This window comes from Anastrepha obliqua, chromosome 1, assembly GCF_027943255.1.
Source record: "Anastrepha obliqua isolate idAnaObli1 chromosome 1, idAnaObli1_1.0, whole genome shotgun sequence".
Taxonomy (NCBI): Eukaryota; Metazoa; Arthropoda; class Insecta; order Diptera; family Tephritidae; genus Anastrepha; species Anastrepha obliqua.
The window spans coordinates 6,412,083-6,439,269 of NC_072892.1; positions in this window are offsets into that span (position 1 = coordinate 6,412,083).

The window sequence follows — 27,187 nt, forward strand, 5'->3', positions numbered from 1 at the left end:
TTATTTGTTCTGCCTTCTTTCCTGCCGTCCCTCCTCTTTTCTGCACTCACTTTACTTCTGGTTTATCGTGTTAACATTCTCTAAGGAGCTACGATTTATTGTTATGGTTCATTTGCTTATTTGCGCACCGAATTTATCTGCAAAGAGATCGGGAAGAAGGGAAAAAAGAAACATTCAATAAATGGAAAGGTAAGAATAAACATTAAGTGTTTGTTTAATAATAAATGGTTGTGCTTTTGTTGCGCAAGGTAAACAGGATTTGCTTGCCTATTTACATGGCGGTCCTAAAGGGATTCTATGATTGATTACGCGTTGGCTTCGCAAATTTTTGTAAATCATAAATTGTTTGTGATATATTATTAAACCTATTCAGGCGGTAAGTGTCTGCATTGTTAGGAGTCACAAAATGTTGCAGGTTCACTGATTTTAAGTGCATAAATTCTTGCTCAATAGGGAAATTTTTTAAAAATTAAATACTAAAGTATTAAAATATTTGGCAACAAAATTTGTTTGGAGTATTTGATTGTTACATTCAAGCGCAAAGGGAATTATTTAGAAAATACCAAAAATTGAAAAACCAGTCGAAAGTGTGTTTTATCTTAATAAAAATTTCTTCTTCTTTGTCTTTTATTATTGGCTCCTGGCCTATTTTTCTTCACATAATCATAAATTACATTTCATTTCACGAGAAAATAAAAATGAGATAAGAAAAAGATAATTTCTTTGTGTGTCTTCAATTGACGAAGATACTCAGTTATACTTCCATCCTTTTAGATTTTTTCCCGTTATACGTCTTCCGTTCAGTTTATAATTTTTAGCAATCCCCATTCAATCGCTGGGTGCCCTTGTTAAATGGTCCTTCCAAGTTTCGTGTCCTCCCTTAATGCTTCATTTCTTAGGCAATCTAGACGAGTTCTTTCTTCGATGGATCGTAAAATTTGAATTTCTCAAGTGCGTAGCATACGAGGTGTGTTCAAAAAGTATCGCGAATTTTAAATTTTCGCAGGTTACGTATATTCGAATTTCGATTTTATTGTGGCGATATGTTGGTACTCATGTCTCTCACTCATGCCGACGAGTTCAGCCATTTCGAAAGTTCAGGTAATTGTTGACTGCTGCTTTGCTTGCACGCGTGTCGGCTCGCCTTCGATTTTTACCTATTCAAAAAGATGGATCAAAGAACCCGTATCAAATTTTGTGTGAAAAACGAAATTAAGTGCGCGGATGCATTCCGAATGTTCATTGTGTCATACGGAAAAGCTACTTTGGAGCAAAGCAACGTTTATCGATGGTACAAAATGTTCTCGGGTAGGCCGAGAAGGTTTGAACGACGAAATGCGTGCTGGACGCCCGAGCACTTCAACAACGGACGAAAAAATTGATGAAGTGAAGAAAATGGTATTGGCCAATCGTCGAATCATAGTTAGAGAAGTTGCTGAGGACTTAGACATATCGATTGGCTCATGCCATTATATTTTTTTAATGATTTGGGCATGAGACGGATCGCCGGAAAATTCGTACCAAAACTGCTCAATTTCGACCAAAAGCAGCATCGCTTGAACATTGCTAATGAGATGTTTGACTCTGTCCGCCACGGCCCAAATTTCCTCCAGAGGGTCATAACTGGTGACGAATCGTGGGTTTTTGGTTATGACGTAGAAACCAAAGCTCAATCATTTCAATGGAAGTTGCCGCACGAACCAAGACCAAAAACAGCGCGCCAAGTTCGGTCGAATGTAAAAGTTTTGCTTACCATTTTCTTCGATTGCAGGGGAGTTGTGCATCATGAATTATTGCCACAGGGTAAAACGGTCAATAAGGAATATTGCCCGCAATTTGCACGAAGCAATCCGCCACAAACGCCCGGATTTGTGGAAGAACAAAGATTGGCTCTTGCATCACGATAACGCCCCTGCTCACGTATCGTTGCTTGTGCGCGACTTTTTGACCAAAAACAACACACTAATGATGCCACAGCCACCGTATTCCCCAGATCTGGCCCTTGTTACTTTTTCTTGTTCCTGAAACTAAAGAGGTTCATGAAGGGACGACACTACGCTACGATTGACTTTTTGAACACACCTCCTATGTTTTCTTCTTTGCAGCTTAACCTTGCATCTCTGCACTGTACGTCTGAATGGGTCTTATCACAGATTTGTTTATTTGAATTTAAGGTACACTTTTTTGATATCAAACACACATAAGTAGGCGAAGGAGGCGAAGTAGGCTGAAGCATTGAAATATTTTTAAAACGTGAAAATCCAACTCCGATTCCTGCTTAGTTCGCAGATATTTAATGTTCATTAAAACCAAGCTAACCCTCAATCTTTTCTTTTCGGCTACGATATAAAAAATGGCATATCTAGAAACTTAGTTGCTCCCACAAATTTGTATAACCATTAAAAGTAAGCTGGAAATAAAAATAAATGTATGTTTACAAAATGCTAATGTCTTCCACCTCACCCTTTCTATTTATACAAATAGTTGTAAGCAGAAAATAAACATTTGCGGATATTTTAATTTACTGGCATAAACACTAAATATTTATTAAGTTATAAAGTGCCAAGTAGCAAAACGCATAGTAACCATAACCGCAGGCCATTTAAATCATACTATGAAAATATAACTAAACCTTTCAAGTTCCTTCCGGCTGCCCTACTATTACTACCTTTTTAGGGTTTGGGACGTTGTAAATTTTTGATACTGCCATTTGCGCTTCAACTATTTCAACACTTACGCATTAGTGCACACAAAACCGTGAAACCCAGTAGGGAATTTTGGTTGTAGAAGAATTTATAAAGTGAGCTGTTAGTGGCTTATTCAAAGAAAAAATGGAATAAAAGCAAAAAATTTGCCTCAATTTTTTTTTTGCAAGAGCAAATGCTGGATATCAATAAGTGATAATATAACAGCCCATAACATAACGTATTGTAAGAAACATAGCGTAGCATAAAATATTGCTATATAAAATTACATATCTTAACATAACATAGTATAACATTATATAGCAGAACACACAACAAAGTTTATTTTGATAACAACATAACTTAAAAAAATAAAGTTAAAATATAACATGCCAACGTAGCATAACTTAACTTATCAGAGCAAAGCAGAAAATAGCATAACACCATAGCACAACATAACTTGCGAGATAAGCAAGAGAATAAGCAAGTGAATATATTTATAATATACATGATATAATATTTAACATAACACAACATAGCACAGGATGTTAAATCACATAACATTTTACTTAATTGTTTTAAGTAAAAATCTTCTTTCTATTCCAAAACCAAAATTTATTTTTGCACTGTAGCCTTTTTTTATCGTTGAATGGTATTTTCAGTATAATTTTATGTAGTTAATAAATGCATTCTAAGATTTTTAAGGGCTTACGAAATATGTCAAACGCCTTCTCACTTCTCTTAACTTCTGTACGTTTATTATGCCCGATCTTTTTAAGCTCGAATTTCTACTATTTCATTAAATTTGAAGTTGCGCAAGCAAATCAAAGTAATTAAGCAGCACAGATCTCTAGCAATAATCTTTCACTAAATTCTTTCGACCAATTTAAGTTCTTGTCTACCAAAAAATCCTTTGAACATATTTTAGCGAGCATTGCAAAAGCAAATAAGAGCAGTTTGAGGAAATCAAATGTGAAACGGATTGAACTGAAAATCAGTGACATTATCAACTCACAGCTATAGCCTGCAGAGCAACCAAACTTGCTTGGTTTTATATGATTTTTCTCACTGACAATGTGAGCAGCTACAAGCTTTCGAAGGGATTTCAAAGTTAAGTGAAAGAAAAAGAGTGATGAACTAGAGTGTAACTTTCTAAGTAATTTAAATTTTTCCATTTAATTTTCATTTTAAATTTAATTTATGTCGAAAAGATTTTCAAAAATTACGCCAAGCCAAGTATGAGATCTCAGTAGGCACCAGTTTCAGATATGAATTTGTCACTACTTACACTGCATACATTTTATTTACAACTCATCATCACTGAGTAGGTACGAGTGTGTATTTGTGCAGACATATGTATGCACGAAAGCAGTTAGAAGTGATAAGATTGTCTCTGCTTGTTTCTAGGCCGCATGTGGCTATAGGCTTGAGCATTGCTTTCATTCACTTTTCACCCGACACTCTCCGTTTAGAAGTACATCGAATTCCCATAACGTTAAGTGTTGACATCCTTTTGCGTGCTTGGATTTGTTTTTGTTGCTGCTACTGTTTCTCCGCAGATTTCAGCCTATATACGCTCGTTTTCACCCACATTCCTCTCACGAATATGTCAGGTTTTCCTTGAGCTATATAAATACTTTGTACAAATATGTATCCACGAGTGTACCAGCCGGTGCCGCAACTTTGCTTTGTTCCGCTGCTTCCCCGGGGAAATTTATCTTAATGTTATTTCAAAACTTTCACTTGTAGAATTATTTAGTCTTTACTTAAACGAAAGTTGACACAACTAAAGACATTACACAACAGATTACATGTCTGTTGGAACAAACGCATTTTCTAACGTAAATTTTTGTCGTTGCATATATGTAGGTGTAAGTGTGCCTGCCTATGTTTGAGTTTAGGTGTACGTCAGCCGGCCTCAACTTACTCGCCTTCCACTGATGAAAATTTCCATTTAGTACAAGCAAAGCAAATTGTTATTATGTAGCTGCTCTTTATTTGTATGCCATTTGTTAACCTGTACAACAACATGTGACGTAGGTGTTAACAAATATAAATATGTGAGGAGGGAGGTGCAGTAACTTCAGACCTGCCATAAGAATTCATTATTATACATTTGACACTTGACCACACAAATTCAACTAGTGGAAGCACAACTGTGGGAGATAATTTTGTTGGAAAAATATCTCAGCTTTTTCTGTTCAAACGACATGATTTATTAATTTTTGCGACATTTGGAGGCCACGCCATTAAGTTTCCAAGTTACTAATAAGCAGACAAATTTCTTGAGACTAATTAAAATTTTCGGAGCCTATACCACCCTACAGTAGTCGCTTACTTGTAACTAATCTCAGGCCATTAGAAGCTAGAAGATCTGTGCTTTTTTTGTCTTTTGTTTCTAGATTTTTTTAGATTTATTTATTAAACCAATGAATAAATAAATTATTGTGGGCTAAATAGACATACTAGGACGTGCAATAAGTTTTGCGATTCGATAAAAAAACAAATTTTTATGGTTTGGAATATGTACACTTTATTATTCAGTATAGTCTCTCTCAAACCGCTTTCCACGCGTGCGCTTTGTTACGTCTGGAAACATATGGAAGTCCCTAGAGGCCAAAGTGGGTTTTTTCTTACGAATTTTTTCCTTCAGGTAGTCTAAAAGGTTACAATAATATTCAGAATTTATTGTTTTGTAAGTTTGCATTTCTTTTGCATCCCAAAAAACTGACGTTAACACCTTCTTAGCCTAATTCTGGATACTCGTTTCGGAGCCGAAGAACCAGATTCGCATCACTCTTCAGGCTCTAGTTTTGATTTAGGATCTTGATGATAGACCCAGGTCTCATCCATAGTAATGAATCGATGCACAAAATTCACTTTATCCATTCCAAAACGCTGTAAATGTTGCTCAGTAAGTCGCATTCGTATGCGTTTTTATTCTATTGTTAGCGAATGCAGCACCCATCTTCTGCGGCACACAGCTTTCTGAAACCCATTACTCTCAGCAACCAATCTTTCTACTGCACTTATTGATGGCGAAAAGTGCTTACAAATTTTCCACATTCGTTCGTACTTTTACACCTTCCAGAAAAAAATTCAATCACTGCACGATACTTAATTTTTTTCCATTTTGGAAAATACCTTGACACGTCGCTACTAAACGGCTTGTAAACAGAGAATGAATGGACAGATTGGAAGGAAACTTCGCTTACGTTCATATGAAAATTGTACCAAAATAACAAAAAAAAAATTTTGCCCAGTAGCAATGCCGTCTCTTATCGTTCCGCAAAATTTATTGTACAACTTAGTACTAGTTTCTAAAATTATTTTTTTATGAAGTGAAGTCGGAAATAGTGAAACAAATTATCAAGCAGCTATTTTTAACTGTCAAAACTAATTTGAAATTATATTGACAATTTTAATTAATTGGTATACCCCTTAACAAAAATCAAAAAAAAAAATACACCTTTCAACTAACATTAAAAAAAGGAGGACGTACGAATAACAAATATCTTGAAAATGTAGAGTTTTGGGCATCATGCCATATACCAAATTAACCAGGAATGTACCAAGTCCGTTCAGAGTTGGAGTATGCTTCCGTCCTCTGGAATACCATTCTCTAAGAAGTGAAGGAGTTCAGCGCAAGTTTGTGCGTTTTGATCTTCAACAACTTCATGTTCATAGTCACTTGCCGCCCTATAGGGCTCGGGGCATGCGTATCAATGTTTTATCACTTGAAGCCAGACGACTCGTTGAAATCTCAATGCTTATATTAAATTAAATTTAATTTTACTTTAATTATCTAGCAACTACGATTTTTTGGTTAATCTATATTGTTTTTTTCTACCATCAAAGCCGTATCTTATTATTATATTATTAAGTTACATGTACTGGATTGATTTGTTAATGAGCAGTTGGAGAAATTTAGATTAAGAAATTTCCATGTTAAAGTCATTCAAGTTGGATAAGATAATGTTGAAGTAATATAGTATTAAAAGATTTAAGTCTTATCCTGTACTACTGATATACTCGTAAACAAATAAATACCCTATGATCAAAAAGTACCAGGCTGACCGGGAAAACAGTTTTCTTTGACTCCCAAGGCTTGGTGCACCATGAATACTTTCCATCGGGTCAGACAGTCAATAAAGGATATTACTTATCCATTTCGAAGCATTTGAGAGATGCTGTATGTCGCAAACGGGCGGAAATGTGGGCAAACAATTCTTGGATTTTGCATGACGATAACGCGCCATCGCACCGAGCCCAAATTGTGCTGGATTATTTAACCAAACACCAAGTAAATACCATCGTGCAAGCACCGTGTTCACCTGATATGGCCCCGTGCGACTTCTTTTTGTTTCCCAAGTTGAAGTTATCACTTCGTGGAAGGAGATTTCATCCAATAGAGGAGATCAAAGAGAATGCGAGGAAGGAGCTGAAGGGCATCCCATCGTCGGCCTACCAGGGGTGCATGGAGGACTGGGTTTAACCTTGGCACACGTGTGTTGCTTCAGATGGGTCATATTTTAAAGGAGATAAAATAAGTTTGCCTGAAATATGACTCTGTTTTGTTTTATTTAAACATTCCCGATACTTTCTGATCATAGGGTAAATAAATAACTAAAATATAATTTTCGCGACCAATGTCTGTTCAGATCTACTTGGCCAATTATGTTTCAATGTCCCTAATGGAGTACTTTGCTCTCATGATCCATTTAATATTGAAGTTATCTGATCCAATTTCCTCAATTTCACCCCTCTTACAGAGGACTTGAAGGGTTTAACAGGTTTTCTGTAAATCTTGTTCTCGATTTTGCGTAGTCAAGCAATTTGTAAGTAACTCATTGAATTTTATTATTTATCAAACTAACTGTATATTTAACTTAGTGTCCAAGTTAGGTTTAAGTGATTCAGTAATCTTTGGAGTCTAGTCATCTTCTTCATCTTTATTTAGGATTATTATCCTGTTTCTAACAAAGCTTTTATATGTACATATTAGGTTAGGTTAGGTTGACCTGGCTGGCTGAAAGCCATCACATAGACCTAATGATCCTTAGTGCTACCAGATGGAGCTAGACCTTTACGTTTCTTTGTAGTAGACATCTTGTAAAACGTAAGCATTTTAATCTGGATCTAGCTAATGCAGAGCAAAAACAAAGGAGGTGTTCAAGAGTTTCCCTCTCTACTATTTCATTGCAAAATCTGCAGCTATCCTTGATTGTAATTCCGATCTTGTATGCGTGCGCCGCTAGCAAATTGTGGCCAGTCAGCATGCCTACGATACTTCTGCTTTCTTTTCTAGACGTATTTATCTGCACTCTGTGTACACATGATTTTTGTGGGTTTGCAAGTGGCGAGATTATTCCACTTCCTATCTATCCGTATTTTCATGTCCGCAGCAATGTCATTGCATACCGTAGTTAAAGGTTTCAGTATGTCGTTTTCTTGTTCGAATTGCCTGTAAACAGCCCTTTTGGCAATCTCATCTACAATTTCGTTTCCTGCTATGCCCTTATGTCCGGGTACCCAATAGATATGCAACTGTCTGTCTGCGGCTAATCTCTCTATGGCTTCCCTGCCTTTTAGAACATCTTTAGATGAAATTCATTTGAGTTTATTATCATACTTTATCGCAGCTTGGCTGTCAACGTATATAGTTATTTTGGAGTTGCTTGATGTCTTTGCGAATGCTATTTCCGCAGCCTTACCTACAGACATATTACATATTAATATGCAATAGAAAAATCAGTGTTATTAATAATGTTGATGCCGATGCCCAGCACTCTTTCCATCTCTTTAGTGGTCTTCCTCGCGGACGTGTAGATTTTGTTTTCCCCGTTATCATCAATTTTGCCATGCGATCGTCTGTCATACTGAGGACTTGTTGCTTCCAATCTTGTCTGCTTTTGCGGCTCTGTTTTATCATATCGAGTATATAGTACATATATATCTCTTATGCTTTCATTTCTTATAGGATCTCGTTGAGTATGACCGGTTATAGCTCTAAGAGTTTGCATTTCGGTAGTTAAGATAACACGTTCTGAAGCTGTTATGACTGCGTGTGTCTCAGTAGCATACGTCATTAGTTGTCGAACGGAAATTCTATAAAGCCTAACTAAGTTTTTACCCTCATTACATTGTTTCGCCATATGATGACTCATAAACAACCAGAGACTCGAGCTGCTTTTTGGCCCTTACTTTGAACTTCATCAATCACGATTTTTGAAGATGTGATATTTGCTCTCAAGTAATTAAACTCCATATTTTGTTCAATATTTTGGTCATATGCAGCAAGCTTACATCGTAATGGATGACGCGATATAGGAAGTGATTTAGTCTTTGATACGGAAACAATCTTATTGTTCTTACTTGATATTTTTCCAAATTCAAAAAGTAGCCTTTGTATGATAAATTATCTTCAAAATCTGAGATAAGCACGGCGTCGTTTGCATAAAAAATTATTTTTATTTCCCTGTTTGATTTACAAATTGGGACTCAAACTGTCGTCTTGACTAATACCAGTGGAAATTTGTAGATTCGTACTTAATTACCCATTTCATTTCATGTACGTTGCATTGTTTGTATACAAATCGGCGATAGTTGCAATTATGCTGATGTGCTCTTTTTGTCTGCCTAAGGCCACATGCTTTTGTGAGACCCACGAAGCAGAAGAACGCAGAATAATTATATTATATATGGTTTTCTCAACTATCTGCGTCAGTTGTTCATCGATTCTTTATAAATCCTTGCTGCTCTCCGCTAACGCCTTTGCTTGCAATTGCTTCAGCTACAATCCTAGTGAATAGTTTTTCTACCGCATTCAGTGTTTTGTACCGCAATAAATGTCTGATGCTTTTTAATCCCCTTGAAAATTGGGATTGTTATGCTTTCTTTCCATTTTCCATACTTAGCACTGCTTAGCCATCTAGGACGACTTTTGCAATATCTTATAATAGTTCTCAAAATACCTTTTGTTCAAGATGATATTACACAGTTAAAATATGGAGAATTTAATAATAGAAATGTTAAGTTGTGCCTGTCAATGAGTCTTCCTTTATTGTATTGTAATACTACTCGTACGTATCTCTCGCGCAACTCTCGCGTTCATACGTACCATTTGCATGTACCTCACATACACACATATTCACGAGAGGTGCACCGGTCCAAAATCGGTGAATTTCTGAGCCGGAGTGCTTTGTGCACGTTGATTATATGTTTAATATTATGCTGAATTTTAAATTTTTCAGCTTTGTCAGTAAACCATACGTCTCTATACTCCTCGCATGCAACTGGATGGGTAGGTATATAAGGAAACTCGATGCTTGGTAATGTTGCTCATGAATTTATTATACACTTTTTTGCTCTGCACTTTTTAATAATTTATTACTTGATTCAATATTTAATTACTCTGTTATATGCTTTAGTGTCTTTATGATAATGCGCATTTTCCCAAATATTTGCTCTTGACACACACATATGACGCATATGTAAATACGCACATGCATGCACACATATTGAATGTGGAAAATTCGCAGTAAATAGAGAAAACGTGTCCTAGCAAATATGATAATTTTTATGGCATTAAATATAAAAGGCATTATAGTATGAGTTTATTCGTATGTGTATATTCGCATATTAAATTATGAGAAAACTTGTCAAGGCAAGACTAAAATGTTGACCTAAATAAATATGGCCAGAATTTGGTATGAAGACAACAACGACACTTTGGATTGCTACGGTAAATGATTTGTCGTAAAAGTTTTCCACAAAACTTGGCATGCATGATACTATAAGTAACATTTTAATAAACTTAACATATCTCTATATAGGAGTGAAGGTGCATTAATGCATTGCTGCAAATTTTCCAAGTGAGGCAAAAATGAGCAAAGCGGGAAAATTATTTTAAATTGCTTTTATTAGAGTGATTTAATTTTTTTTTTGTAGGGTTGTTCGAATTCCATAATTAAGTTCAACGAATTTAAACGGGTAATAGAGCGCACTTACAAAAATTTCCAGATCAAAACTACGAGGGGTGCCTTTTATATGTCGGGATTAGAGAACAAAAACAAATTTTAATCATCGAAAATCACTTTATTGTTTTTCAAAATATTCTCCATGAAGATCTATACACTTTTGCATGCCTTTGAACCAATTGTTGAAGCACTTTTGCCACTCTGAATGAGGTACCTCCAAAACATGCATTCTGAATGCCGCAACCGCTTCTTCAGGTGTCGAAAAACGTTGACCTCTCAGTTTGTTTTTTACGTACGGGAATAAAAAGAAGTCATTCGGTGCCAAGTCAGGACTATACGACGGATGACCCATGGGTGCTCAAAAATGCAGTTGTTTGAGCCGATGTGTGAGAGCTCGCATTGTCCTGGTGAAGAGTGATCCGTCTTTGGCGATTGGTTTTCCTAATTTTTTGGAAGACAACTGGCAAACAAATGGTTGTGTACCACTCAGAATTTACTGTTCTGCGTTGTTCTAGTGGTACGGTTGCGACATGTCCAGTTTTTCCGAAAAAGCAAGCGACCCTTTGCTTGGAAGTGCTTCGTGCGCGAACAATTTTTGTTGGATTTGGCTCATCTTGAAACACCCATACAGTCGACTGCTGTTTACTTTCGGGCTCATACGCGTAAATCCATGATTCATCACCTGTCACGATGTCATAGACGTGTTTCGAAGCCCCGCGATCGTATCTTTTGAGCATTTCCTTCGACCAATCGACACGAGCCTTTTTTGAGCGATTGACAAATTGTGTGGGATCCAACGCGAACAAATTTTTTTTGACAGTCAAATGTTTATGCAATATTGAATGTATGCTGGTCCCACTAATGCCTAAGATCTCAATCTCAATCTCATGATAGGTCACATGACGATCTTGCAATATCAGTTCGCGCACAGCATCAATGGTTTTCGGAACAACAACTGATTGTGGACGACCTTCACGAAATTCGTCTTGGAGTGAACTACGACCACGATTGAATTCACCATACCATCGATAAACACTGGTCCTTGATGGAGCTTTATCGCCAAAAAATGAATGAAGTTCATCCATGCAATGTTGCTGAGTTAATCCGCGTCGGAAGTTGTAAAAAATAATCGCACGAAAATGTTCACGATTTAATTCCATTTTTGGACCGAGATGAATCTTTTAAGTTATTGTAAACAACACAAATAGCGCTGGTATTTCAAAACGTTCTGAGGACGTAAAAGTCAAAAAATGTCAAACTTTGCGATACAGCTGTCAGTTGCCAGATTGCAACACCAGGGCTGCCAAATCCCGAAATATAAAAGGCACCCCTCGTATAAAACCGTAGTTGGAGTGGTGCTGTGCTATGAATCTTAAACATGAACGTTAAGAGAAAATTATAAGAAAAAAATGAAAAAAAGAAGAGTTCTCAGCAAAATAAAGGTTTTTCTAAAAACAGGTATTACAGCTGAATGGATTGCGCTATCGAAAGATGACTAACGATTTTTTATGACCGGAATGGGATGGTATTGATCTGGACAACGTTTATTTTCAACAAGACGGCGCTACGTGCCACACAAGCAACGAAACCATTGATCTCTTACGGGAAAAGTTTCCGGACCGTGTTATCTCTCGAAGAGGTGATCTCAATTGGTCACCGACATATTGTGATTTAACACCTTGTGACTTTTTTCTTTGGAGCCACGTGAAAGAGAAGGTATACGCCATCAGCCAAGGGTCGATTCAAGACATCAAAGATGGAATTCGTGAGAATATCGATCCACTTTGCAATTCGGTTATACAAAATTTCATGACCATGGTCGTGTTGGTCATTTGCCTGATGTTATTTTCCACTATTAGCGAGACACCTTCCCTTATATAATGAAATAAACATCCGGTCATTTATAATAAAAAATAACATTTTTTTTTTAATATAAAAATAACACCTCTTATTGGAAAACCCGTTATTTGGCGCAGTCAGATTTACACAAGGCTAAATGGCTTATACAATGGATTGATGAACTGAACGAATTTACTAATGGTGAAAATATTCTACGTTACATTAAAGCGCAACGAAAACAATGGATAAACCAGGTTATGAGAGTGGACAGTTCCAGAACACGAAGGAAAATAGTGGAGACGAATGCATACACAAATAAAGCAAGAGGAAGACCAAGATCGAGGTGGATAGATGAAGTGAAAGCAGACCTGGAACTGGAAGGAAGCGGCAATGGATAGAGCAGCGTGGAGGTGTACTGCTCAGCAGGCCAAGGCTCACAAGAAGCTGTAGCGCCAAACGATAATGAGTTAAGCTCAAAAATTGTATTTATCTTAAATATGTATATTTATCTCAAATATGTATAGATATATACCTACTGCCCTTTTGTTCTTCCATTGAACCATAGCAGATATATATATATGTATACTATAATAGGCGCGTACACACTTTTTGGGTATTTGGCCGAGCTCCTCCTCCTATTTGAGGTGTGCGTCATGATGTTGTTCCACAAATGGAGGGCCGACTCCGAACGGCAGATATTTTTTATGAGGAGCTTTTTCATGGCAAAAATACACTCGGAGGTTTGCCATTGCCTGCCGAGGGGCGACCGCTATTAGAAAAATGTTTTTCTTAATTTTGGTGTTTAATTGAGATTCGAATCTACATTGTCTCTGTGAGTTCCGAATGGTAATCACGCACCAAGCCATTCGGCTACGGCGGCCTCCATAGGAAATACTCAATAATAATAATTGCACATAAGCCAAAAAAAGCATTGCCACGTAGCAGAAGGCGATAGTTTTTACTAGAAGTTTTTTTTATAATACATAGTTGAGTAATAATAGTTGGATTTCAAAAATCCCAGAAGCTAAAAACTACTAGATGTTTTTTTACACAAAAATGGAAAGTTACACAAGTCAACCCAAAATGTTTTTCTTTGCCAATAGATTACACTAGTAAACCAAGGAATTAATTTTATTTACCAAGAAACTAAGAATTGTTAGTTTTTTTTTACTCCACCTTGTATTTAGTGAGTTTCACTAGTCGACGAAAAATATTTTTTTTTTGCACATAGGTACTGTATTTTCATCTCTAATAATAACCACAAAAATTTTAACTGGGATTTCTGAAATATGAGTTGAACAAAGTACATAGTATGTATTAGTTGCTTTTAGAAAAATATCTCGTTTTTTATTAGATTACACAGGTCAACCAAGAAATTATTTTTGGTACCCAAAAATTAAGATATTTTAGATGTGTAGAGTACCTCCACTTCACTTTCAAATTTCTTTCAAATTCTTTAAATATATTTTTAATACTCCAACTCAAATTATGTAAACCATTTCAATTCACTCTACTCTTCAATTTCAATGACATAATTCTTTTCATTTCAATTTACTCTACTTTAATGACATAATTATTTTCAATTTCAATGACGTAAATTCTTTTCCTTTTTTTATGAAACCCGAAGCATAAGTAAACACATGGCACACACCAAATACATTTTTTTGTCATATGATACCCCACTCCAAAGCAAAGCCATAGCTTACTGTGAAGTAAGTTAACCTAAACAAAATTTAAGTCAACCTAAGCAAAATTTCATTGTATAGTATTTTTAAGTGATTTGATTTTATTGATTTTTACTTGTAACAATGTTTGATTGTAATTATATATATTTTATTGATGACAAGACGAAAAGAAAGTATAAAATAAAGCCATTCTATCAGAAGGCAGTTCAGTCTCAACCTGATAGTTGGAAGGCAGTCATTTGCCCTAACTGAATAAAAATCTTTTATTTGAAAAGGAATCTTTAGTCGGCAGGTTTGCTCTAAAGCTCTTCCAGGATTATAAAGACTTCTCAAGGGAATCTTTAGTCGGCAAGTTTGCTCTAAAGCTCTTCCCTGAAGTAAAACACTTTACAGATGTTTTTTCTTACACGAAAGTGAAAAGTAACACTAGTCAACCCAAAAGCTAAATATAAGTATTTTAGTTGCTTTAAGAAATATTCCACATTTTTTTATTAGATAACGCTAGTCAACCAAGAAACTTTTTTTAAGCACCTATAAACTAAGAATTATTAGACGTTTTTTGTTTTATATCCACCTTGTATTTGGGAAGCAACACAAGTCAACCCAAAAAAAAATTGTTTTTCGCTTAGGAATTCAGAAAGATTAGTTGTAAAAGGAAAACATTGTTATTTGCTTTTTGAAAATATTCTAGTAAATTACTCGAGTCAACCCTAAAATTTATTTTGTGTACCCATAAACTAAGAAATATAAGATTTTTTAAATTAGAATGGAAGTAAGAAATCTTAGTTGTAAATGGAAAACAGTATTAGTTGCTGTTACACTTACACTGGTTACTGTTACATTGGTTACAATTACACTAGTAAACCTTAAAATTATTTTTTTAATCAGACACTAAGATATATTTCTTTTAAATTCTACCTCGTAGATGGAAAGTTACACTAACCTAACCTACACTAGTGAACCAAAATATTTTTTTTGCTAGGAAAAAATAAACATATGCTCTGAAACCAAATTTTGGTTGCCTTAAGAAAAATTCCATCTTCTTCTAATAAATTACACTAATCAATCAGGGAACTATTTTTATGTGCCCAGGACTTAAAAGTTATTAGATTTTTTGTTTGAAATTCCACCACGAAACTCACACTAGTCAACTTATAATATTTTTGTTTGTGCTTGGGAAATAAGAAAAAAAATTGCCTTTAGAAAATAACATTTTATTTGCTTTTTGCTTCCTGAAAAATTCCAATATGTTTTTGGTTATTTATTTTTAGTCAATTTTACTAGTCAACTAAAAAAAAATCGTGTGTACTTATAAACTAAGAAGTATGGGAAATTCCGCTTTTTAAAAAGTTTCTGTCAATTGCACTAGTGAACAATTTTTTTATTTTTGTTTAGGAACTAAGAAAAGTTAGTTGCTTCATAAAAAATGCCCACTTTGTTTTGGGAAAATACACTTTTCTACAAAAGTTTTTTTTTTTTTGCTTATGGACTAAGAAAACTTAGTTCTTTGTACAAAGATTCCACCACATTTTTGGTAAATTACACTTATTAAAAAAAATATTTATTCATAATTTATTTATTTATCAAACACAAATAAAAATATTTATTTTTGATGGACACAAAAGGTATTTAAGGTCGAAGTGTCGGCCATTGGGCAGACTACGAAAGCAAATATAAAATTTATTTTTGTGCATCCGTGTCGCTGCTTTTCGATATTGCACCAAATAAAATCATATGAAATATTGTAGGTGTAGGTACTTAAATTCGATAAGACCAATGAGTTGGTGCGTGACTACCATTCAGAATTCGGAGAGTACGTGGGCTCGAATCTCGGTGAAACACCAAAATTAAGAAAAAGTGGTTTGTAATAGCAGTCGTAACTCGAAAGGATTGTATTTAATGAAATGGAAAATGAAAATCACATTAAAATCACTATTTCCATCGGAATCACTTTTACTAAAATTCACAAAACCGTACTTCGCTTTAGCTTCTAAGCCACCTCCACCTCCAGACATTTTCTCAGTTGTACTAGCAACTTTTTCTGGTATCTGTCTTGGTTCAATGAAATTTAACTGATCACGCGCTATTTTAAATTTTTCAAGCAACAATGTTCATAACTTTATATGACTGTTTGTTACCGAACTGAGAACCAATTTCAACGGCGTATATTTTTTTGAAAGATTTAAGGACTGCCGAATGCTGCAAGGAACAAAAAGAAGCAGTTCTGACTACTTATGATTACGAATTCACAAAAGATGCTTTCCATTTCAATTCAACCGGGCTATTCGGGTCATGTTCTTCGATTTCGATGTAACTTAAATATGTTGCTCTCTGGTCAAAATAATGAGACACGTATTTTTTTGTTCGCCCGAAAAAAATTTTTTTCAAGAGTTATCAGCAATTTTGTTTTTCGGCTCAAACTCGATTTTTTTTAATTATATAAGAAAAAAATTTTTTTAAATGCCCATAACTTAGTCAAAAATGAACCGATTTTAATAATTCTGGGTCTAAAATGATCGTAATTACTTACACGAGCGACTTCATGTAGAAACAATTGCAAAAAAGTAGTTGAAAATTTTTTATTTAGCAAAAAAGAAAAATAATTGAAATTTTTTCGAAATTAGAGAGCAACATATTTAAGTTACATCGAAATCGAAGAACATGACCCGAATAGCCCGGTTGAATTGAAATGGAAAGCATCAAAAGGGACACTGTTTGGGAATAAATGCATTGACTTATGTGGTTAATGCGCACTACATATGTATCTATGTGTATCTGAAATGACCTTAACATGAATTCTATTTTAAATGAATGAAGACTGAAATATTCATAAAGAGTAATTGAATCTCTGACTCAAATTCTAACTCGTCTAATTTCAAACATATTTATCTACTTGCGCTTGCACATATTTACGAACATTCTTGCGTATGTACATTTGTATGTATGTGTATTTATCTACATAATTCCACGCATGCACGGTCGATAACTTATTACTATATAACTCTAATTCTTGCTGCCATTGATACCGAGATACACACTTACCTACACTAAGAAAGCTGTGCAGTGAAAAGCATTCACACAAACCCCAACTACATACAATTTGTATATCTATTATATAATTTGCACACAATGACATTACTCTTTATTCAGCAGAGAATTATCCATTCACAATTTGTGGGTCAGAATAACAATATTCGCTTGATTACATTCGAGCAGCAGCGGGGCGCCAATTTAATCTTTAACCAACAACCAGTCAGTCAGTCCACAACTGCAGACTACTACAAAAACATTTACATTTGATAATATATTACCAATAGAAGTAACAACAAAAATGAGTATTTCTGCTGCAGCAGTGAGAGCAAAACGACAACACCCACATCGAAAAGCAGCCAATCACTCAGTCAGTGCTGTTCAGTGATTGAGTGAACACCAACAACAAATGCATTTGCTGATTCTCGTTTGTCGGAGAGTTGGAGTGGTGCTGCTGCCCCTTGCTCCACAATTTGATTCATTTTTAATATGATTTGGCTGCGTGTATAGTCCCCTACACACAAAACATACGTACACGGCACCAAGTAGGAAATTAAACTGTGAATAAACTAATGCCAAGCAGTTTTCTAGCAGCATCAAAAATAAGCATATTTCAGGAAGTTTTTTCAGCGGCACAGTGAAGTAAACAAAAGTTCGGAAGAAGTGTAAATAATATTCTTCACGGCAATGTAAAAGGGATTAAAAGGGCACACGGCCGGATCTGTAATTTTTTATTCACAAAAACGTATTATCTTTTCCATGTAAATACATATATTCCATCCTTTTATTCCATAACGCCTCCCTAAGTTTGGATTTGATATATTGATATGGCAAAACGGGCGCTTACTAACTTTAGTTCAAAACTTCCGGAACAAAAAATACAAATTTATTATAAATACAAACTATAATTCATCCGTATTCATGCGCAAAAAGCAGTTGTCACAATACAGCTAAATTGTCAAGTAAAGCGGTGAAGATTTGACTCAACAAAGTCGGTTTGGAAAATTTGGCTTCGAGAAGAAAGGGATCAAAATGTTTTATTACGTTATACATCAAACTGAGTGACGTAGTAGCAAAATTCAGAGAGTGTTTAGACATTATTTCCTTTTTAATCCTTTTAGTAAGTAGGCCTACGATTAGCGCACCTTTTAATTTCCGTTTCTTAAAAGTTGCTCTAATAATTCAATAATTGAAAGTTCTGTAGTAGGCGATATTTCCTTCTTTATTAAGTCAATGAAACAATAAGTTCTAATGACTACCTCCATTTTATATAAAAAACAAGGAAGACCACCATAAGCGAAATTAAAAATCAAATAAAACAGCTAAGCGATAAAAAAAGCTCCAGGATATGATTTAATAAATGGAAAAATTTTAAAAAAGTTACCTGAAACAGCATTGCAATTCATAAGAAATATATTCAATTGCATGTTAGAGACTAAATACTTCTCACGACTATGGAAAATTGCTCAAATTACCGCCATACCCAAACCAGGAAAAGATGCCACCAAAACTGCCTCATATCGACCCATCAGCCTATTGCCAATTCTTTCAAAAGTGTTTGAAAAAATATTGTTCGACCGACTAGAACCAATTTTGACAGCAAAAAAAGTGATACCAAGCCATCAATTCGGATTTAGACGGCAACACTCAACAGTCCAACAAATCCACAGGGTTACTAACAAAATACTTAACGATATGAATGACAAAAAATATTGTGTAGCTGTATACCTAGACATTGCAAAAGCCTTTGATAAAGTTTGGCATAAAGGACTTTTGCATAAGCTCAAACGAATCTTTCCACAAAACTACTTTGAACTTTTGAAGAGCTACATAACTGATCGAAAATTTTATACAAGATATGAAGACGAATATTCCGATATTCTACCAATGACAGCTGGAGTACCGCAGGGCAGTGTATTAGGTCCTCTCTTATATCTAATATACACCGCAGATGTGCCAACTCCGACAACTCATAATACAATGATAGCAACGTTCGCGGATGATACTGTATTAATGGCATCAAACAATAACGAAAAACTGGCGACCTTTCTTCACTTCAAAAATTAATAAACAATACAGTAAATTGGTTTGACGAATGGGGTATAGAAGTTAATAAAGACAAAACTATACAAGTTATATATACAAACAAAAAGACATCAAAATATAATCTAACCTTAAAAAACAACAAAATAAAAATCTGCCCAGCAGCAAAATATCTTGGAATAACTATTGACGAAAAACTAACATGGAAGCAGCATATCATTAACAAAAGAAATCAAATCAAGAATAAGTACCGGCAATTAAGTTGGCTAATAGGACGAGCATCAAAACTATCACTGTATAATAAGGTGACTATATACAAAACAATTATTACTCCTATCTGGAAATACGGAATAGAAATATGGGGAACGGCTAAAAACACAAATATTCAGCTCATACAGCGAACACAATCCAAAATATTACGAAATATAACAAATGCTGGTTGGTTTATTCCCAATGAAGCCATACATCGTGAATTAAATGTAGATACTATCCAAGAAACGATCACAAAATGTAGCACTAAGCATATACAGCGACTGTCAGTCCACCAAAACGAAGAAATGCGTAAAATAGCACCGGCAGAAAATACCAAACGAAGATTAAAGCGACTCACACCGACTGATCTAACTATAAGATTTACAGTGTAATCACAAAAAACAATAATAATAATAACAGATTCTTCTTACATTGGTAAAAGAACTTAATAGACCCTAATTGTACAAAAATTACATATTGTTAATATATAACAGACTGTAATAAATAAAGAGAGATATAAAAAAATAAAATAAAAAAAAAATATAAAAAAGAATTAAAAAAATCAGAAACACTTGATTTTTATAATAGATTTTTAAAACAGAACAGCCTTAAGAAAAAATGGGTACAGGTATTCCTTTATGTTGCAATAAACTCAATTAAGTATCTACTGAGTGCTTCATACCAAGCATAATTAACAAAAATCGACAGAAAGTACAAAGTACCGCCGAAGATTTTTTTACAGATACATACAATTTATAAATTCCAACAATTGAGGGTAATCAATGTTACTACTAAGTGGCGCAAAATTAATCATCCAATTTTGTTTTTGAAAACTTTTTTATTAAATATAAAAACTATGATTTTGAGTGATGGAAATATTTATTTAAACCTTTTCGCGCTCCATCGCTTGTCTGTCTTGTACGCCAGCTGCCCAGTTCACAAGTGTCAAATATGACTATGGGAGGACGCCGTTTGCAAAAAGTATAATAATAATAAGTCCGATAGGGTGATAAATTTTGATATTTGATTTGGGAACATAATAGGTAAACATTCGACCAATCCGAACAAAACATGTTTGGTACCCTTTACCCTTTAAAGAGGCTAGGTTTTGGGACCTTAAAACTAGGGACACAAACTTTACTCTATCTGGAGATATGAAGTATTGGGAGTAATCCTTGATAAAACTTCGACCTAGAAAAAACCTTTCATCGTACATCACAAATAAAGCTTTGAGAGCAACATACACGTGCCAAAAGTTTTACGGTCTTACAAGACAATAATAGTGCCAATTATCACCTACGCCTCTTTGGTACGGTGGCCAAAAGTAGACCAAATTAAGACTCAGATAACAGTTAACAATGTGTACAGAATAGCCTATCTGAATGTAATGGGAGCAATGCGAACATGCTCTACAGCGGCTTTAAGAATGGTCACTAGACTCTTTCCACTCCACCTTGTAGCTAAACGGTCGGCAGCTAGTGCGTCCTAATATATTTTATTTTAAAGATGATAATCTTGCAGGGCAGGAAAGCATTCTAAGTTCAATCCTAAAGTCTACGCGCCTAGTGGGCCTATGACGGGATGAAAAGAAACTAGAATTTTCGAGGAATTTTAAGGTGGTCATCAGTGGTCGCTCAGCGTGGAGAAATAATGAAATATCTTTGAAACCGGGCGCTCATGTGTGGTTTACCGATTACAAAATGTGAGTCGGCAGGGCCGGGCTGCAATTATTGGACTATATTTCAAAAAAACAATTGCAATGGGAAAAACGTTTTCCATTTTTTAATCAGAGGTGCAGGCATTCTCTCTGACAGTTGCTACTTGGCTGCAGTGAAGAGATGATTATCGAGGCAGCTGGACATGAAGTTTGCCTAGAGGGAATTGAAAATGTACCAGCATTAGGAGGTTCCTGAACTCCGCAAACACAAAACTACGGAAATAATATAAGTGGCAATGAGGCACTGACGAGGAGGTAAACTCTTGTTATAGCTCTTCGACGTCAGCATACTCTCTTGTTGCCCCATAACTCCACGAAGTAGATCAGCGGGGAAAAAGTGTGCCCCCAACAAAATTTTAATATAAAAAGTTTGTATTCAAAATTGGGCAGACTGGAGCTAGTGCAAGAGCGAATGCTGTCAACTAAAAGGCAAAAGCATCGCGTAAAATAGGCAAAGCGTAAAATCGATCTTGAAATACTGCAATTAAAAGCCCTACGCGTCTTTACTAGAACTTTTGAATTTTAGTTTAAGGAATTCAGTGGAGCGTTTTTTATTTTATAAGTGGTTTTGGATTTTATTTATATTAATAGTTGGTTTGGGTGACATAAATTATGCACTTAGTATTTCAAATAAAATGGGACAAAACCAGCAAATATGCTTAATCATTTTTTTTTTTTTTTTTATTAAAAAAATCCACTTTTAGTTATCTACTTTGCGTGCTACTTAAGTACTTTGTTCTTAGAACAATGTATTTTTCTCTTGTTTCTCGACTCTCCTTAAATGCAATTTTTGCGAGGGAGTGTCAGAACTCACGCACCACTACTCACTAAACCTTTAATAATTGATTTATGGCATTAAATGATGTTTTATTAAAACGAGCGCAAAGACGGCAGCGTCAGGGAGGTGGTCACCCATTTTTACTACATCTTGATCTAGACTTATAGTATTTCCCACCCTTATGAATTTTTGCTCTCAACTAACAATGTAATTAAATAGTCGGTGTGTGCATTTGATGAAAATTTGCTATTTTTTTACAATTACAATACTTAGTTAACAGTTTTTTCATCCTTTATAGCGATAGTTATTTTTTTACAGCAGGGTATTTCACATGTGTGTCTGTATGCGTTTTTATTAATATTTGTGCTCAACTTCAAATCAGGGCAATGGCAGCAACGCCTCGCTGCGTTGATGGTGAACGAAATGTCATGGTACGGCAAAGAAGTTGCACAAATCAAGACACACACAACCATACCTACACTTTATTCACACAAATACGAACATACGCACACCTACATTAGCCAGTACCAGCTGGTACGACCACATTTGGTATGGCGTTCTTGCCATCGCTGCAGCTCACTCGCTTTCATCTGCTCTTGCTCACCTACATAAATAGCGAATGCGTTGGCGGGGACGTTGGCGATGGAAACTAGGCCACTGGCTTCAGTGGCGGTGACATTAATGCGCCTGAATTTATGCAGTTGACATTCACTGCTGTCGAGATAATGCAAGCGTATGCAAAATTTATGAAAAGCGCAACAGTAGAAGTGGCGACGACCACGGTGGAGAATTGACAGTGGCACGTGGTGGCGAAATATGTAATAAAATACTTTAGTTAAAGGTTATTGGAAATCATTAACTTTGGCATTGCCTTTAATAACAGCTTCAGACCTCGATACCTAATCTCAAAACGGAGCGGTATAATTGGCAAAACTTTAAAGTACTTTTTGGTATAAAAAAGTAAAAAAAAAAAAATTGGGAAAACTTTCGCTCCTTTTTAAATAATAATACATTTTTAATTTTTTTAGAAATGTAGATTAGACTATAGAGGAAATTGGAAGAACAATTGGTTGCAGGACTCAAATGCAACGGCCAGAAAGAATAATGTAGAAACAGCTATTCTGAACATTGATCTGAGGCGCCAGGGTCGTCAAAATTTTCCGGGAAAGCAATAAAAGGAAAAATTTTGTATTTACCTGGATATTCGTATAATACTTGTGACTACAATTCGACAATGCGTAGGTTTGAATCACCATATATGAAATAACAAAATTGTAGAAAAGATTTTTCTAATAGCGGCCGCCCCTTGTCAGGTAATGGCAAGCTTCGGAATGTATTTCTGTCATGAAAAAGCTCTTCATAAAACATCTTTGCCATTCAGAGTCGGTCCCTTAATTTGTGGAACAACATCAAGACGCGCGCAACAAATAGGAGGAGGAGCTCGGGCAAATACCTTACAGAAGTGTACCCACCAATTATTTTTTTTTTATACAAAAAGTTTTAGTGAATTTTCTACCTGTCGCGGAACTATGAATATCAGTAAATAAGCTTAACTAAGGAAAATGAATATGTCATGGCTCTTACGGTAAAAACAGAGTCTAGTGGGCGTGTATGAAATATGGAGTAAAATAAGAAGAACCTGCCGTTTTCCGCCAGATGCCTGTAATAAGCCATACCTCACGTTAAGTACATCGCATCCGGTCATACAAAGTGGCGCAAAATGAATCACCCTAACTTCGATTTATTCTTCAATACTACTACGACCCAATACATTTTGGAATACCACAGCAAAGTTAAGGTTTGCGAAAAATAGTAATAAATATATTAATTTCATAGACATAATTTCAGCGCAGATTCTTCAGCAGATTTTTTTCTTCTCTACGTTGGCGATGGCGTGTATCGTCGGCGATGGAACAATGAGCTGAATGAGTTTCATGACGACATAGACATAGCGCAGCGAATAGAGATCCAGCGGCTGGCTCGTTAGCTGGGTCATGTCGTCCAAATGGTTACAAACACTCCGGCTCTGAAAGAATTCGATGCGGTTGCAGCTCGTGGTAGCAGAGAAAGAGGAAGCCTCCTTTGCGTTGTGGAGATCAGATGGAGAAGGACTTGGTTTCACTTGCGGTTAGCGCGAGAAAGAAATGGCTGGCGCGCATTGGAAAACTCGGCCAAAATCGCGTAAGTGGTTATCGCCCCCATTCAAGTAGAAGAAGAATTTCGGCGAATGCTACCATTACCACAAATGGAGTATTGAGTCACATTTTCTTAGTGGTCACTAAACATTCACCTTTTCAGGCTCTCTCTCTACACAAGGTCTTTTTTTACACTCTCATCACTTTTTAGATAATTTCTTATTAAGTATTTAATTAAAATTATGTCACTGTGCAGCGAAATCAGCTAAGAAAGTAAAAGCAAAAATATGCAAAAATTTCAAAAGCGCGAAATGAAAAGCACAGCAGTGGAAAATTGAGGAAGAAAAAATTGAAAAAAAAGAATTAGAACAAAAAGCGCAGCGTCAAATGGGTAGCAACACGCGCACCCACACACAGACACATGTCATGACACCATAGCTAAATAAAGCAGAAAAGATGTACCTGAACTGAAGATTTAATGAAACTGAAGGCGAACAAAGGTATAAAATTGAAAGAGAAAATGATATTCACTAGCCTGCTTGTCACGACAAAATTCGTTTAAATTTGTTTAAAGCTGACAGAAAAATCAAATACGGTTATGAAAATTGGATTTGCCACCGGACAGAGACAGCAGTAGTTGTTTGTAGTCACTCCCACAGATCGCTTGCTCCTTTAACATGTGTGGGTGTGATGTACATATGGAAGTACCCTTCACTACACATATGCTTTGCCTTCAATTAAGCAGCCTTTCCTATACCTTAATTCGAGACAATTTAAAGTGGTGATGTAAGTATGTCAGTATGTGGGCGTGTGCAGAAAAGGAGTCGTAGGCAGTTAAGCAGTGGCAGTTGGCTGTAGAAAATAATTGAGTTAAGATGGTACTTATAGACATAGAAAGCATGCATGCTTGTATGTGTATTTATGCACTTGTTTCCCACGTTTTTTGCTTTTATTTTGCTCAATTTGTTCTTCACTTTTGCAGTTAGAGTCTTCTCTATTGTGCTTTTTCGTTTATACTTCATTAAAGGGTAACAAATGGAGCTAACTACCCCAAAGAAATTAAGCAGCTCATAATAAACAAAAGAAAATTACGGCGAAAATGGCAACATACTCGTTCCCCTAGTGACAAAACCAAGCTCAACAAAGCATCACAAGAATTAAATAATGAAATAAATTGTATTAAAAATGAATCAATAAATCAATACCTTTCAAGCTTGAGATCTGATAAAAAAGGTGACTACTCACTTTGGAAGTGTACTAAATATTTGAAAAGACCAAATTGTCATGTTCCTCCAATCAAAAGAGATAATAATACATGGGCAAAAAGTGACAAAGACAAGGCAGTAGCTTTTGCAAAACACTTAACAGAAACTTTCCAACCCAACGAAAATCAATCTGACAATTTGTATACTCATACTGTAGATGAAAACACTCCTATTTCATTCATTACTATAAAAGAACTCAAAAGGGAAATAAAACAACTAAAAGATAAAAAAGCGCCCGGATTCGATTTAATTACAGCTGAGGTTTTAAAAAAGTTACCCTACATAAGTTTGGTTAAATTAGTAAAGTTATTTAATCATTCAATTCAGCTTCACTATGTTCCAACCCTGTGGAAAGTTGCGGAAATGATAATGATTCCGAAACCGGGAAAAGATCTACATCTTGTTTCCTCGTACAGACCAATCTCGTTGCTGCCTCAAATTGGTAAGCTATTTGAAAAGCTCATCGTCAATCGGTTGACGCCAATTATCGACTCTAAAGATTTGTTACCTTCGCATCAATTTGGCTTTCGGTGTAAGCACTCAACCATCGATCAGGTGCATAGAATCACAGCCGAAATTGAAAACTCTTTTGAACAGAATAACGTGTGTTCAGCAGTATTCTTGGACGTCGCACAAGCTTTCGACAAGGTTTGGCATGACGGTTTAAATAACAAACTAAATACCTGCCTTCCAAGCGGTTTTTGCGCCCTCCTAAAGTCGTATCTGAGTGAACGCTACTTTCGCGTTAAACAAGGAAATGAATACTCTGACCTTGAAGAAATAAATGCTGGTGTGCCGCAAGGAAGCATTCTTGGTCCGCTCTTATACCTTTTATACACCAGAGACTTGCCGATACCCTCGAATAGCTTGATCGCCACTTTCGCCGACGACACTGCCATCCTAGCAATTGGAAAAAGTGCTGAAGAAGCTGCAACCAAACTTCAAATTGCAACAAACGCTATTGAAGAATGGACGAAGACTTGGCGCATAAAATTGAACAATACCAAGTCAATACATGTAAACTTCACCAACAAAAAAGTGAATCATTATCCAATAATGCTGCTAGGTGCCGCAATACCACATGCAAACACTGCAAAATACCTTGGCATGACGCTTGATGCTAAGCTTCGATGGAAGGAGCATATAAAACTTAAACAGCATGAAATCCATCTGAAGGTAATACAAATTAAATGGCTAATTGGACGAAGATCAAAGCTATCCATATATAACAAAATAGCGATATATAAACAAATTATAAAACCAGTGTGGTCCTATGGCGCGCAATTATGGGGTTGCGCCAGTCAAAGTAATATAAATATACTTCAACGACTCCAGAATAAAATCCTTCGAGATATTCTCAACGCACCTTGGTTCGTTCGCAATAAGGATATTCACCGTGACCTCAATATCCCTACGGTCGCTGAAGAAATTAAAAAACAAGCAGAAGCCCACTCCCATAGGCTTCAAAGGCACGTGAACGAGGAAGCTAGCAATCTGCTCAACACCTCAGGCCTAACTCGACGACTGCATCGAATTAAACCACATGATCTGGCATGATGGCTGTTAATTTAAGGAAGGGACTATGAAAATCTCTTCACAAAATTTTATTTATGTTACCAAAATTGTACTGCTCGTTAGTTTATCTGTAACTAGTTGCAGTGCCAACAAACATTGTTATGTATTTTATATTGTATCTATGTTTGTAATAAAAAAAAAAAAAAAAAAAAAAAAAAAACTTCATTATCCTTCTTGTTTTTGTTTCGAATCTAATTACTCCTGC